A 15,853-nucleotide genomic window follows, 5' to 3' on the forward strand; every position below is an offset into this window, starting at 1 on the left:
CATACCAGTGATGTCGTAGAAGTGTTCCATGACATTACCAAAATTATCATCACGGAAGTGTCCACTTCCATGACGATAAATCACGCATCACAGAAGTGCTTTCGTCAAGGGCGACCGACACGTGGCATCCACTGTAACGGAACACTGTTAAACTATCGGGCCCGGTTTTGGATCCGATAACCCGTTAACAGCCCCAACCAATGGGGATTTTCCACGTGTAAAATCATCATTGGCTGGGGGGATCACGTGTCGGCTCGCCGTTGGGACAGATTTCATCCACTCATTGGACCCAAAGCGCCTATGATACGTCGACACGTGGCACGGCCCAACATAGGCCCATTCCTGTGAAAAGGCTGGCCTGTTCGTTAACGGCATGTTTGCATATAGCCCATTTACAACCCGCTAACCCAGGGCCCGTTTACGGCCTATCCGAATTAGGCCCAGTAGCGTCATCTGGGCCGTCCAATATAATTCCAGACCATTTTAACTTCCGGCCCATGTATGGCCCATGACATCTTTCGGCCCATGTGAGGCCCTTAGTAACCCTCGTCCCATTAACGGCCCATGGTAAAACTAGCCCATAATGAACAGTGTATCACTTTATACCCATTAACGACCCATTATTCCATTGGGCCGTTTCAAGCCCATGTTATCTTTCGGCCTTCTCAAGGCCCATTTATTCTTGTGCTCATTTCCAGCATTCGTTTACTTTCGGCCCGTTACTGTCATTTTCTGCTTGTGGGCCAAATTCAGCCCGTGGTTACAGTCGGCCTGTTTGTGGCCCGTTAATACGTTGGGCCGTTTTCATAGCGTCATCAAATACGGCCGATTAACGATGGCCCGTTATGGTCGGCCCATGAATGGATGATTTCAACTCTAGCCCATTTACGGCCATAATGTGGTCTGTAATTGGCCCATGTTTGGCCAACCGATGATACGGCCCGTAGAAGGCCCATTGATGATACGGCCCGTAGAAGGCCCATTGTGTCTACGGCCTGTATAAGGCCCATTGTTTCTATGCCCCGTAGAAGGCCCATTGTTTCTACGACCCTTAGAAGGCCCATTGTTTCTACGGCCCGTAGGAGGCCCATGTTAACTACAGTAAATATGTAGCCCATGGTTAAGGTGGCTAGTTTTAAAAAATAGGCTATTGCGGCCACTAGCAAACCACGGAAAAAGAACTGCACTGACTACAAGAAAACAAATAAACAAGACAATATGGAAACAAATAGGCAAGCAACTTACGCTAGGCTATCACGGCTATTACACATATTACATCCATTGGGCATCAAAGTTCGCCACCAGTGCAAATATAGGGAACAAAGCAGCATATAAACGCCGCAACAGAACAAGTCCAGAACTGAAACCACTTAAGAAGAGCTCAAGAAACAATATCCTGGGTACCCATAATGCTGGCAAGATGCTTAGCAAGCTTATTAACTTTCTCTTGTTTGGCGCTTAAATCCTCCAGTACTTGCTGTTGCACCAGAAAGTATGCATCTAAATTCTGCAGGGACTTCCTCAGTCCTTCGGCTTCCTGTCGCATAACATCTGATCGATGTCTTTCAACTTGAAGTTGAGACTCAAGAAGCCGAACTGATTTAGGCAGCGAGTTCGAAGAGATGGTGCCAGCAGTAGTAGCCAGTAACTCGAACACTACATCAAGACATGACTTTGGGGTTGTCTCAGTGTCTTCAACATAGTTTTTATCAGCTTTCTTGGAGACCAACAGGGATGTCTCACTATCTTGAACCTTATCTGCATTACTTCCTGTACCATTGCATAACTTGGTACTCTTCTCCAAAATTTTATCCGCATTCTAAAAGAGAGACAAACAAACACATCACAAGTTTACAATGTAGCATATGAAACTCATTTTGGTAAACCAGTTCGGTAGTAAGGTGGACAGGATAACAGCATGAAACAAACATATATCTACGTAGTATGGTCATTGTATGGTCTATATCATTCTAGTTTATGTTGCCAAATCAAGATAGATACAGTTTGAATCATATCTATTTAAGATAAAGCAGCTTAGACAGAATATATGTGTGGGAAACTACACAACAATAACAACACTTGTAAGGTGCATGGCATGAGAATATAACTGTTTATTCAATTGAAACTGAAATCAACATAGAGCAAGTTACAACAGGAAACACGTTAAAGAAACAGGTTTAAAACATACCTATTGCGCCATTGGAGTTTCAATTGCATCCTTCAAATTTGAAATTAGTTGGTATGAGTAAATACAATGATGCAAGAGCAAAGTAGTATGAACCATAGTTACGGAACCTGACCTGAGAACAATTCTTCTTCTGCTTTAAGCGTTGACTTGGGGTTCAGAGTGGTGGTCCTCGTGCTTTGGGCACTGCTGTTGCCTTACTAACTGCTCGTGTTTGGGTGCTCTGTGGTAGAGACGGTGCTGTGTCAACGGGAACTGGGTTACTATCTGCTAGGGTTGGGGTTAGAAGGGGTGTAGCTGGTTCTCTGTCCAACTCGGTAGGGGTACAATCTGCGTGAGTCTGGGTTATGTGTGGTGGGGCTGGTTCTTGGTCAAGTACAACCGTGGTTCTATCTCCATCGACAGGTAGCACGATCTTTTCTGAAGACCGCGTTTTTACTCCCATAGATACTGCCATCACCCCCTCCAATTGAAATGGCCAATAAACAAGAAAAGTAATTGAATGTATAGACATTGTAAGATAGACAGGTGCAATGGATAGTAGGGAAGAAAATAGGGCATGAAATAATTCACATTTATGTTGTCTAACCAAATAGAATAGAAGGACATAATTTCACATATATGATGGCTAATTAAACAGGATAGCATGACACAATTTCACATGTATGATGGCCAACTAAGCAGGATAGAATGACATACTTCAAAATATGATGACTATGTAAATAGGATGACATGATATAACTATACGATGTGTCTATTAAAGTGGTTGGCATGCCATAAATCACAAACATGTCATCGATGGAAACATGATGGCATGATATAATTCACGGATAGAATGACATAATTCAAAAATATGATGACTATGTGAACAAGATGAGATGATGTAACTATATTATGTCTTTAGAAAATGGGTCGGCATGCCATAATTCAGATACATGTTGTCTATGTAAACATCATGGCATGATATAATTCAAATATATGATTTATATACTATGGATGTGAGCAGAGGGCAATCACATATATGATGTGTCAACTAAGAAGATGGCATTCAATATCGTGTATATGATGTAAAAATTAAGCATTGCAATACAACATATGCATGATATGAGTAATATAACCCTGCCAAGTTTGAGCATACACCTCAGGGGGATAATAGGACCGGTCATCTGCCTCTGAATCCTCCTCTGAAGAGCTATCTGTAACCAGCAAGATATCTGCTTCACCAGGTAGCATTGTCTGCTCTGAAGACCTTGTTTTCACTCCAGATTTCTCCATCACCAATTCAAATGGCTGATGCACAGGAAGAGCAATTGAATATACAAACATTGTCGACAAAAGCAATGAGAAATACAAAAAAGGACGGCATGATATAATTCACATATATGATGCTTGGCTAAACAGCATGGCATTGCATAATTCACATATATAATTACCTTGCAACAAGATAGCATTGCATAATTCATATATATAATGTCTTGCTACAAGATGGCATTGCATAATTCACATATATGGTAATTAGACACTAAACAGGTGGCATTCACACAAAGCATGTCTAAACTAAGCAAATGACATAGCAATGCAAGATACCATACACACAACATGAGCAACATAACCCTGCCAAGTTAGAGCATGCACCTCGGGGGGGCGGGGGGGGATAGGACTGGTCATCTTTCTCTGAATCCTCCTCTGAGGAGCTATCTGTAACCAGCAAGACATGCGCTTCATCAGATAGCATTGTCTGCTCTAAAGGCCTTGTTTCCACTCCATATTTTTTCCATGACCACGCCGAATGGCTAATGCATAGGAAGAGTAATTAAATGTACTAAAATTGTTGACAAATTTAACACATAATAAAAAATGATGTCATGATATAATTCACATATAAGATGACTAGCTAACCAGGGTGGCATTGCAAAATTCACATATACGATGCCTGGCAAAACAAGATGGCATTGCATGATTCACATATACGATAAAGAAACTAAACAGATGGCATTGATAGAAAGCATGTCTAAACTAAGCAGATGACATCTTTCATGTATACAGTAAGCAATGCAAGGCACCATATGCATGATATTACCAACATCAGCATGCCAAGTTAGAGTGAAGACCTCATGGGGTAAATAGGAGTGGTCTTCTGCTTCTGAACCCCCCTCAGAACTGTTATCTTCCTCTTGATTATGATCCGAAATGGGTGGAGGCGGGCTGCCTTTGCGCCCACCATGGAGCGACGTCTGCATGAAATTTTATTGCCACGCAAGGCTCGTCTCTTTTGCTCTACATGTTCAGTTCCATTGTGTACAATAACTGACATGCATAGGAATAAAACATAGTGAGATTATGTAAGGAGTGCATGCACAAATCCAGAGTGATGGTAGCAAACTGTGGATAGACCCAAAACAAATGATAGCAGGCAGATAATAGCTTTAGTTAAAAAATACAGATAATGGCTCCTTTAATGTTTGTTTGCACCCAACATGAAACTCATAGTAGACACCCAAGATTAACCAGATAGTAGACAGATAGTACTGATTACTGCCCCAATATGTACCCCACAACCATTTAAAAACTCAAGTTTCAGCATAAGTTTGGACCTGACTCGGAGTCTAATAGGTGAACATGACGATAAAGTAGCATGTCCTCATATTAAGCTATGCATAACGTAAGAAGACACGGAAGAGTGCGACCTCTCTTGCAGACCCGTGTAGTCCTCAAGGTCATCTGCTCAGTTGATGATGGTAATGCAGTTGTCGTGGCTGTCGGCGGCGGGGAAGAAGATCTGAGACGGCGAAAGACAGTCCGGAGAGCGGATCCCTGCTGTGGTGAACCCTTCCGTCACTGGAGCAGCTGAGCTGGGGTGGAACACATCACCGCAGGAGCAGGAAAAACCACACAAGGCTTTCTTTGACACATATCTGTAATAGAAGTAATTGTGTAAGGGCTTGTTTGAATTTGAGGATTCTAACAATGCAGGGATAGGAAATAGATAGGAATAGGATAGGAATGCACGTGTAAAACAGAGAATTTAAAAACACAGGATTTCTGCCAATCTGGGTGTTTGGTTCACAAGAATTGGAAGATCACAAGATGCAAAGAAGCATGGTGAGATTAAGTCAAACCACAAGAAGTATACAACCTCTTTGGCGAAGCCATGTCGATCTCAGCGTGATTTGGTTGGCCTGTGAGAATGCTCCGGCTGACTTGGCTCTTGGAGGAGGGGATGAAGATCTTAGGTGTCTGGAGATGGAGCCCGAGGTACTGCTCCACTGTGATGGAGGGTTTCGTCATTGGAGCAGCTCCGGTGAGTTGTACGACGCTGAGGCTGAAGTAGGACAAGAGAGACAAGGTTAACCTGAGTGGAATTCTAATAGCATCTCCAATAGATGACGTAAAATACATAACCAGAAAGTGCTAGATGTATACATCAGCCACTCATCTCTGAACTTAACTGTTGAAACTGAATTTAACTATCGAAACTGAATTTTGTTGTCGAAACTGAATTTTATTATCGAAACTGAACGCACTAGAGGTGAGGCTACAAGTCATTCGACTGTCTTTTTCATCTGTGGTCAGTTGATTTTGCAGTCGTTGGATACGAAATCAAGGGCCTGTAGTTCATCTTCAACCTCCACCCCCCTGAGCCGCCAGCCACCACCGGCCAAACAGCCGCCCCCCGCCGCTCGCGGCCGGTGGTGCGCCACCCCGCCCGCCCCGAAACCACTCCCCACTGCCGGTCCGCCGCCACCCCGGCCATCCCTGTAGCCCCCCCCCCTGTGCCGAGCTTTTTCTCCGGCGATCCCCACGCCACCGCAGGCGAGCACCGCCCCCACCCCGAACCCTAAGTTAAATAGTGGGGTACCTCTCCAGCGAGCCCCCTCCCCGTTGCGGCTGGTTCTTCCTTAACTCCGGCGAGCCCCCCACCCCATGAAAATCGACTAACCCAAAAGTCGATTCAGTCGACTGAAGTGTAGCTAAATTGGAGCAGCATCGCAAGCAAGAGAAGAGCGAGAGCAGCAGCATGAGCAAGAGCAAGAGCAAGAGCAGACCAGGCAGGGGACCGAGAGCAAGAGCAGAGCAGCAGCGCGAGCGAGAGCTAAAGCATCAGCAGCTCCTACTGATGTGGACGTGGCCGCTGAGGGAGCGACACCATGGAGGAAGTGGCCGGCGATGCCGCCGTGGATGGAGCCGCGCGGTGTCGGCTCGGGACCGAGCGCCGGCAGCACCGTGAGATTGAATCAAGAAGAAAATGTGGCGATTAATGTACAACCTCTTTGGTGGCACCGATTAGGCCGCAGCTTCATCCGAGGAAACTGTGATGAGGATGCTCTTCCGGTGGTGCAGGTGAAGACGGTGGTGTGGGAATGGAGGTGGCGCAAAAGATGAGGGGAACGTCAGGGCAGCTCCTTGGAGGTGGAGGACGGGGTGGCTGAACCGGCAGGACGACCAGATCGACGACGGATCCTCATCTGGTATGGTGGATGAGGGACGTCGAGGTGTTGCTATGGATGACATCGTTGGGGAAGAGGCTCCGGCTCGGTGGCAGACGGAGGAGGGTCTGGGGCTTCGTGGGTTTTGCCGGCCTTGGTGTATGAATGGGTGGGCAGATGAAATGGGAGTAGGGAACCATGGCTTAGGGATGCGCTTGTCTGAAATGTGGGGTAAGTTATGAAAGTACCCCCACCGATTTGAGGCGGTTCTTTTGGTTCAGGGGTATCACGGGCATTTCACGTGTCGGGATTTCATAGGAGGTGGGAGTTTTCGCGCGCATTGTAATTTTGGAATAGCAAGGCGTGGGTTGAGATGGAGGGAGTTGTCGAAGCACAACGAGACAAAGATATATCTTAAATATGTTGGGCTAACAAGGCGCGAGTTGAAGAGGTGGGAGTTTCGCAGCACGATAGACAGAGACGCTAGCTTGAAATTTCTGCATAACAACGCGTGGCTTGAAATTTCGAGAGAACAAGCTTAACGTGTACCCAAAAAAAGACAATTTAGACTAGTATGATATACTACGTACAAAGTGTTTAACAAGCACAACACACACACAGACACCATTTAGACTAGTAAGGTACATGTGCATTGCACGCATGAGATTTGGCAACCAAATTATGAATACATACCAAATTATAGCATGTAAGCTTTGAGTCATATATGCATGATGTAGATGTTGGTTTAATTCTTATAGTTCATTTCATTCAAAATCATCTAGTTTTTATAAGAAAGCTAATCTATTTTAAGATTCATGGAATTGTGCGTTGTAAGGCATAAAGTAAAAACAAATCATGTAGAAAAACATTTGGGAAATTCTGATACGGAAGATTCTAGAACAAATAAGTGCTTGTGTTTTGAGGTTTGTGCATTATGCTTAAGTTCAACCATAGAGTCTTGTAGATTTTACATGTGGCAAAATCTGGTATAATCTAGATGATATCCAACGGCCAGTAGTGCTCAAATTTGCCAGCTCTGCACCATCGGATTGGCCTCATCCAATGACCATCTTTCAAAATTAAAGTTATCCGCACACTATATAAAAAATAAAAAATATAATATATATAGGGGTATAGATATAGATATGTGATGCGAAAGCCACCCATCATCTCCAATTAGAATAGTGTGTCCATGCACAGATGCAATGTGGCCAAACGATGTCTGCCATCAGTATCTCAAATTCAAACCAATCTGACCTTGTTAAATGTGTATGCATTGCAACATGCTCGTTTCCAAACCACACCGCGCAGATCTCCATTATATTCATGCATGCATGGGTTTCAAACATCATGATCTCTTATTCAAATATTTGAATTCAACTTTACATTGATTATGACCTCACCTAGTCTTTTACACCCACACATTGGTCTTCTCTTTATAATTTTACCACTAACTTTCTCTCGTGCATGCATGCACACACACTACCAGTTGGCATTATCCATCGCACACATGCAATCTTTTTCTTTAGGTCGGTCTCCCATGAAGGCACACACACACACATCCCCCTCTCCGTCATATCGGGCATTCTTTATCTCTCACGTGCATGTGCAACGATCGATGTTCCTCTATTGTGTGTGTGTGTATATAGCTAGGTCTTGCATAGTTTTCCACATAAACCGATCAATCTATATATCTAGTGAGGTCTCACCCTCTTTCCCACGTCCACATCGATCAATCTATACCTCTCTATATTGGATTACATATATAGATAATACATCCCACATTAATTATATATCCAATGCACCCCTATCATCATCCATGCCTTCCGCTTCATCTCTCAGACGCGCGCACAATGGCGAAGACAGGGGGCAGCAAGGGCCCTGCCCCCCTAACATCACTATATATCGAGGCTAATATGAATGTGATCATTAGACAATTGATGAATTGGACCTCCTCGTAAAGGATTAGCAATGCTTGGTCTCGGTGTCAAAACCGGCGGATCTCAGGTAGGGGGTCCCGAACTGTGCGTCTAAGGCGGATGGTAACAGGAGACAGGGGACACGATGTTTTACCCAGGTTCGGGCCCTCTCGATGGAGGTAATACACTATGTCCTACTTAATTGTTCTTGATGATATGAGTATTACAAGAGTTGATCTACCACGAGATCAGAGAGGCTAAACCCTAGAAGCTAGCCTATGGTATGATTGTATGTTGTCCTACGGACTAAAACCCTCTAGTTTATATAGACACCGGAGGGGGCTAGGGTTACACAAGGTCGGTTACAAAGGAGGAGATATACATATCCGTATTGCCTAGCTTGCCTTCCACGCCAAGTAGATTCCCATCCGGACATGGGACGAAGTGTTCAATCTTGTATCTTCATAGTCCAACAGTCCGGCCAAAGGATATAGTCCGGCTGCCCGGAGACCCCCTAATCTAGGACTCCCTCAGTAGCCCCGAACCAGGCTTCAATGACGTCAAGTCCGGCACGCAGCATTGTCTTCGGCATTGCAAGGCGGGTTCTTCGCCAAATTTTGAATGTTTGTCAAGTAGTGTCTGGCCCCATAAATGTTGAACTTCCTAGCTTCTGCGCCCAATAAGGGCTATCCTCCACGCGTCGAATGAATACGAGGAGCCAGGGCGTTTTTACATTCACCCCCTAGCCAGATAAATAAATCATCTATTAAAGGGATGGGGATTCTTAGATCCAATCCATACCATCCTCCCACAGCGAGAATCCATCGGAGCGCGCTTCGGAAAAATTCATTCCAACATGGCCGACCACCACAGCTCCTCCTCCCGCCCCCGTAGCCTTAAGCCTGGTGATTGGGAGAGATGTTTCGTCCCACACAGTCGATTAGTCGAACTGCAGACTCAGGGATTCCTCCCTCCAGTGTATATGGTCCTCGTCCGAGCCGGGCTCGCCACCCACAATGGCGGGGAGCAAGAGGAGAGCTTCCCCAGCCCCTCTACGGGGGAGCGTGTGTGCCTTGTTCCCTACTTATTAAGGGGACTCGGATTTCCAATTCATCCATTCCTCCGCATGCTCCTGGAGTTTTACGGCCTCCAACTGCATAATTTCACCCCTGCTTCCATATTACACGTCGCCGGCTACGTTGCCCTTTGTGAGTTATTCCTGGGCTATGAGGCTCATTTCGAGCTGTGGAAGAGGTTATTTTGCCTCGTCCCTCACACGCAGAAGGGGTCACTTTATCAAGTGGGCGGAGCCGAAATATGGTGCATCGCCGAAACCGGATACCTGTCCGGTACTCCGAAGAAGACGTCCGAAGACTGGCATTCGGAATGGTTTTATATGGAGGACGTCCCTCTTCCGGACCCTGTTCGGCGGGGTCTTCCTGAGTTCAACAATGCTCCTCTAAAGAAACACCGAAGCTGGCGCCCACGGAGCCCCTAGGAGGAAGACAACGGAGAATTCATTTACCTGATGAACCGGATTAAAGCGCTGGCTCAATCAGGATTGACAGTAATCGAAGTTTTGTCAATATGCATAATGCGGGGAGTGCAGCCGCTTCAATATCGAGGGCACCCCCTGTGGTGTCTTAACGGGGAAGATGATGCCACCCATTGTGGGCGTAAGCGGCCGGAGTCCGCTGCTGCTTTAACAAAAATTCTGTCCGAGTTGTTCAAGGGAGAGGAAGAGGAGTTCATCTGCATCAAGCCACGGGATGGATTCTCCATGTACAACCCTCCAAGCTGGGTGAGTTATATCTCCTTACTCCCATTTTTCCCGCACTTTTTGTCGTAGGTACTTACCGTGCCATTTTACGGCAGGAACTACGAAAAGCTGTAAGGGAGGTCAACAGCCCATCTCCACAACCAGAGGACCCAGACCGGACCCTCGGCCCCGGACTCGAAGAAGATCCGTACATATTCGTGGAGCTGATAGACAGGAAGTTCTATCAATTGAGATGTGATGATGCCATGGTGGCCATTACGGCCGACTATCCCGGACTGCTCCCTGCATCGCACGTAAGAAAAACCAAAAATCCCAACTCCAAAAACTAGGATCCCCTTTTAGACACTTCACCTACCATATACATATGGTGTTTTACAGGGAAGGCATTCGGGATGCCATGCCGAACCCGCAGCAACTTGCCAACAAGAGACACCTAGGTCGGGTAGGCCAAAGAGGAAGGCGGTCAGGACAGAGATGCCGGCGCAGAGGTGTGACAAAAAAACCCCGCTCCGTGGTTGTCGTCTTTCTCAAAATGTAATGACGTCCATGTTTCTTTAATAGAAAAAATGCTCACCGGAATATGTCCGAAGAGGCTGCCGATCATGCTTCCACAAGTCGGTCTCCAGGGTCGGACATAGAGGTGGAAGCCGACATGGGGAGGATGCCGGATACTCCTCCTACAGAGGATGCGGATAGACTGTCTGCTACAAATTCAGAAGTGGAGAGCGCCATGAATCATAGGCGTCGCCGGACCGTACTCCGTGACGCTTGCTTCTCACCATAGGCATTTGATGCCTTCAATTCTGGAGACGCGTACCTCCGTGCTGGTCAAAATGGTCTAGCCAGAGCCACGGACCAGTATGTAAGGGATGTACAGGTAAGTAAATCTGACAATTATATGTATCTGTAGCCCCTAAGACTTGAAACAGTTGACACAACTGATTTAAGGATCAATATTTGTGCAGGTTCTTACTGAGAAGAATACCCAACTGTCTCAAGAGCTGGACGAGTGCAAGGCCCAGCTGGAAGCCGCTGTTGCCGCATTGAAGGAGTCCACAAAGGGTCCCCTGGTAACTCTTTTGTCTATTGCGAAGAATATCAGTACCAGGTAATATGCGGCGTACATGCACACCTAACAATAGATGTTCCAGGTTGCCCCGGAGTGAACCCGGAGGCCGTGGAGGTGGATACGGCACGTGCTGGTCGACAACGAAACGCTGGCGAGCGCGTGCTGACGCGGGTCAGGCAGGAGAAAAACGATCTCCAAGATGCCAATATCCGGCTGGGCGTGGAACTGAAGGATGTCCGAGCCCAGCTTGCGGACTCCGTGAAGGAGAATAAATGGTTTCAGCGTGACATTTTTAGTAAGTGCTTGAACAAACTTTTTTAAAGGAGTTCGGCAAAGAAGCCTGCTAACAGCGTTATATCTGCAGGTATGCTGACGGGTCGTCCTGAGAAAGAGATGCCTGGGTCCTCGGGTGATCTTCTGCCGGAGCTCTCACAACTACACGAACAAGTTCGGCAGGTGATGCAGAGTATTGCCCAAGCCTTGTGGCCGTCCGCGTCCCCGCCAGGAGGCATGGGGGAGCTTATAGAGAAGCTGAAGGGAGCACGGCGGCGCTTCCGGTTATGGAAGATATCAGCCTGTCGACAGGGTGCATGGGAAGCCTGGGCTATGGTGAAGACACGATACACCAAGGCTGACCCAAACCACATGGCCGAGGTCGGACCTGTGGGGCTCGATGGGAATGAAATCCCTGTCAATTTAGTGTATGATCAAGTAGAGTTAGCCGCAAAGTATTCCCAACAGGATTTTAGGCTAGACAGCCTGTTGGATGGTATACAAGAAGAATTTAATCAGTCTTAGTGACTGTGTACTTCAAGTGACATATGTAATGTCCTGAGCCGGATTGTAAATCATTTGTCATGGCGGACCTTTTCGCTTCGACCTCTTGCCCCGATAGTCCGGAGTGAATCCGAATACCCGCTTGGTTATATAAAAACTGGGGTATGCATGGAAACCAGGCATAGGAGTCATAAGTGCTTGAACAGACAAGTACCCAACTAGCTATGTTATATTACATGGGTAGTAAGAAACATCTTCCAGGGAGAATAGTTTTGTTAAGGGTTCCTTTCCCTGGGTACGCATGCCCTAATGTGCATGTCCGGGCTGCGAGTCACAGGTTAAAAACATCTGGGGGTGTAGTAATTTAAATGAAAGTCATCTTTTATTCACCGACCAAATATTCCCTTAAGAACGCTAGCTTTCGGCTTCACCCAGTCTGAGGTACACATCCGGCTGACCCGGCAGTAACAATCGCAGAGGTGCTCCCCTTATGTCGTAGCCGAATTAATGGGAATGTAGGGCATAAACACAAGAGCCAGGCAACCCATCTTGGCCAAAACTTAAGTCATATTGATGCATATAATGGCGAAAAAAGGTACATGCGGAAGGATGACACATGTGCGGGGCATGAAGCCCGGAAAAATAATTAGATTAAGCTTGTGTATAGGAAGCCCCTAGGTATATTGAGCACGGTTAGCGCGTCAAGATTGTGTAACCAAGACACAGGTTTAGCCCTTTAGGGCTTTGAAGAGAAAAGAGAGAAAGAAATAGGAAAAAACAGATGTGCAAAAAATTCATGGAGGTAAGGAGACGAACATAGAGTCCGGCGCTAGGCATAGAATCTTCGTATTCTGGCTGCGTTCCATGGGTTTGGCTCGAGTCGATTATTCGATGCATCCCGCAGACGGTATGCTCCGCCGGTCAGAACCTGGTCGATAATAAAGGGACCTTCCCATTTGGGCTTGAGCTTGTTCTTTTTCTTCTCCGGTAGGAGCAGAACGAGTTCACCAACATTATAGGTTTTGGCCCGCACTTCTTTGCTTTGATACCTTCGAGCCTGTTGTTGATAGAATGTGGAACGGGCTTTTGCCACGTCGCGCTCCTCCTCCAGGGCATCCAAACTGTCCTGCCGATCGAGCTCGGCCTCTCTTTCTTCGTATATGCGCACTCGACGTGAGTCATGGATTATGTCACAAGGCAGTACCGCCTCAGCGCCGTACACCATAAAGAACGGTGTGTATCCGGTAGTGCAATTCGGCGTGGTCCGCAGCCCCCATAGTACGAAGTCGAGCTCCTCTACCCAATGGGTGCCTGGTTCCTTTAAGGACCGGACTAATCTGGCTTTAATACCACTCATGATAAGACCATTCGCACGTTCGACTTAACCGTTAGTTTGGGGATGATAGACAGAAGCATAATCGAGCTTGATGCCCATGTTGCTCCACCAAAGTTTCACCTCGTCGGCTATAAAATTTGTGCCGTTGTCGGTGATGATGCTGTGGGGAACGCCATAACGGTGTACAACCCCGGATATGAAGTCTATCACCGGTCCGGATTCAGCCGTTTTGATAGGTTTGGCCTCTATCCATTTGGTGAATTTGTCCACCATGACCAGTAAGTATTTTCTCTTATGGGTTCCCCCTTTGAGGGGTCCGACCATATCGAGCCCCCAGACCACGAAGGGCCAAGTAATGGGGATGGCTTGGAGGGCGGTAGGTGGCATGTGGCTTTGGTTTGCAAAAAGCTGGCAACCAACACAATGTTGAACCAGATGTTGTGCATCTGCTCGGGCTGTCGGCCAATAAGAACCTGTACGGAAGGCCTTACTTACAAGGGCCCGGGCTGCTGCGTGGTGGCCGCAGAGTCCGGCATGGATTTCTGCCAACAGCTTCCGCCCTTCCTCTTCGGAGATGCACCTTTGAAGGACTCCGGTTGTGCTTTTCTTATAAAGCTCTCCCTCATGGACCTTGTAGGCTTTAGATCGCCGCACTATGCAGCGTGCCTCATTTTGGTCCTCGGGTAGTTCCTGTCTAGTTAGGTAGGCCAGGAATGGTTCTGTCCACGGGGCGATGACGGCCATTATCACGTGGGCTGAAGGTGTTATTTCGGTGGCAGAGCCTCCTATTACGTCAGAGTATTCGGTATCTAGAGTTGTGGCCGGGTCCGGACTAAATTTGCCGGTGTCCCCTTCCCATACCACGGATGGTTTAACTAGTCTTTCCAGGAAGATGTTTGGTGGGACAGGGTCGCGTTTAGCGCCGATACGAGCTAGGATGCCCGCAGCCTGGTTGTTTTCCTGAGCCACATGGTGGAATTCCAGCCCCTCGAACCGAGCTGACATTTTGAGGACGGCGTTGCGATATGCCACCATTTTCGGATCCTTGGCATCGAAGTCTCCATTTATTTGGGATATTGCGAGGTTCGAGTCCCCACGCACCTCTAGGTGTTGGATGCCCATGGAGACCGCCATCCGGAGGCCGTGTAGTAGGGCCTTGTATTCGGCTGCGTTATTGGAGTCCATATATAGTATTTGGAGCACGTATTGCACCGTGTCTCCGGTGGGGGACGTCGGGACGACGCCAGCCCCTAGACCAGCCAGCATTTTAGAGTCGTCGAAGTGCATGATCCAATTGGAGTATGCGCCGTACTCTTTAGGGAGTTCGGCTTCTGTCCATTCGGCTACGAAGTCGGCTAGTACTTGCGACTTAATGGCTCGTCATGGCTTATATGTTATGTCGAACGGGAGGAGCTCAATAGCCCATTTGGCAATCCGGCCTGTGGCATCACGGTTGTTTATTATGTCACTGAGTGGTACTTTGGATGCCACCGTGATCGAACACTCTTGAAAGTAGTGTCGTAATTTCCGGGATGCCATAAACACCGTGTATGCTATCTTTTGGTAATGTGGGTACCGTGATTTGCATGGAGTGAGGACGGTGGATACATAATATACCGGCTTATGAAGCGGGAATTTATGTTCGTCCGTCTCTCGTTCGACGATGAGCACTGCGCTTACAACTTGGTGAGTTGCCGCTATATATAATAGCATTGGTTCGCCAACAGTTGGCGCGGCCAGGATTGGGTTGGCGGCCAGGATGGCTTTGACTTCTTCTAGTCCGGCCGTGGTTGTGTCCATCCACTCGAAGTGTTCGGTGCGCCTAAGAAGGCGATAAAGGGGAAGTGCCTTTTGTCCTAATCGGGAGATAAAGCGGCTTAAAGCCGCCATGCATCCAGTCAATTTCTGGATTTGCTTGAGGTCAGTTGGGGTAGCCAACTGTGACAGAGCTCGGATTTTAGCCGGATTTGCTTCAATTCCTCTACTGGAGACGATGAAGCCCAGGAGCTTTCCGGTAGGAACGTCGAAGACGCATTTTTCCGGATTGAGCTTAATGTCGTATGTTCGGAGATTGGTGAACGTGATCCTCAAGTCGTCTATTAAAGAGTCGATGTGTCTGGTTTTAACGACCACGTCGTCTACGTATGACTCCACAGTCTTGCCGATCTGCTTTTCCAGACACGTCTGGATCATGCGCTGATATGTTGTGCCGGCGTTTTTGAGCCCAAAGGGCATTGTGTTAAAGCAAAAGGGGACATATGGTGTTATAAATGCTGTTGCGGCTTAATCAGACTCCGCCATCTTAATCTGGTGGTAACCGGAGTATGCGTCGAGGAAGCACAATGATTTGTGTCCTGCGG

Source organism: Triticum urartu, chromosome 5 (assembly GCF_003073215.2).
Source record: "Triticum urartu cultivar G1812 chromosome 5, Tu2.1, whole genome shotgun sequence".
Lineage (NCBI taxonomy): Eukaryota > Viridiplantae > Streptophyta > Magnoliopsida > Poales > Poaceae > Triticum > Triticum urartu.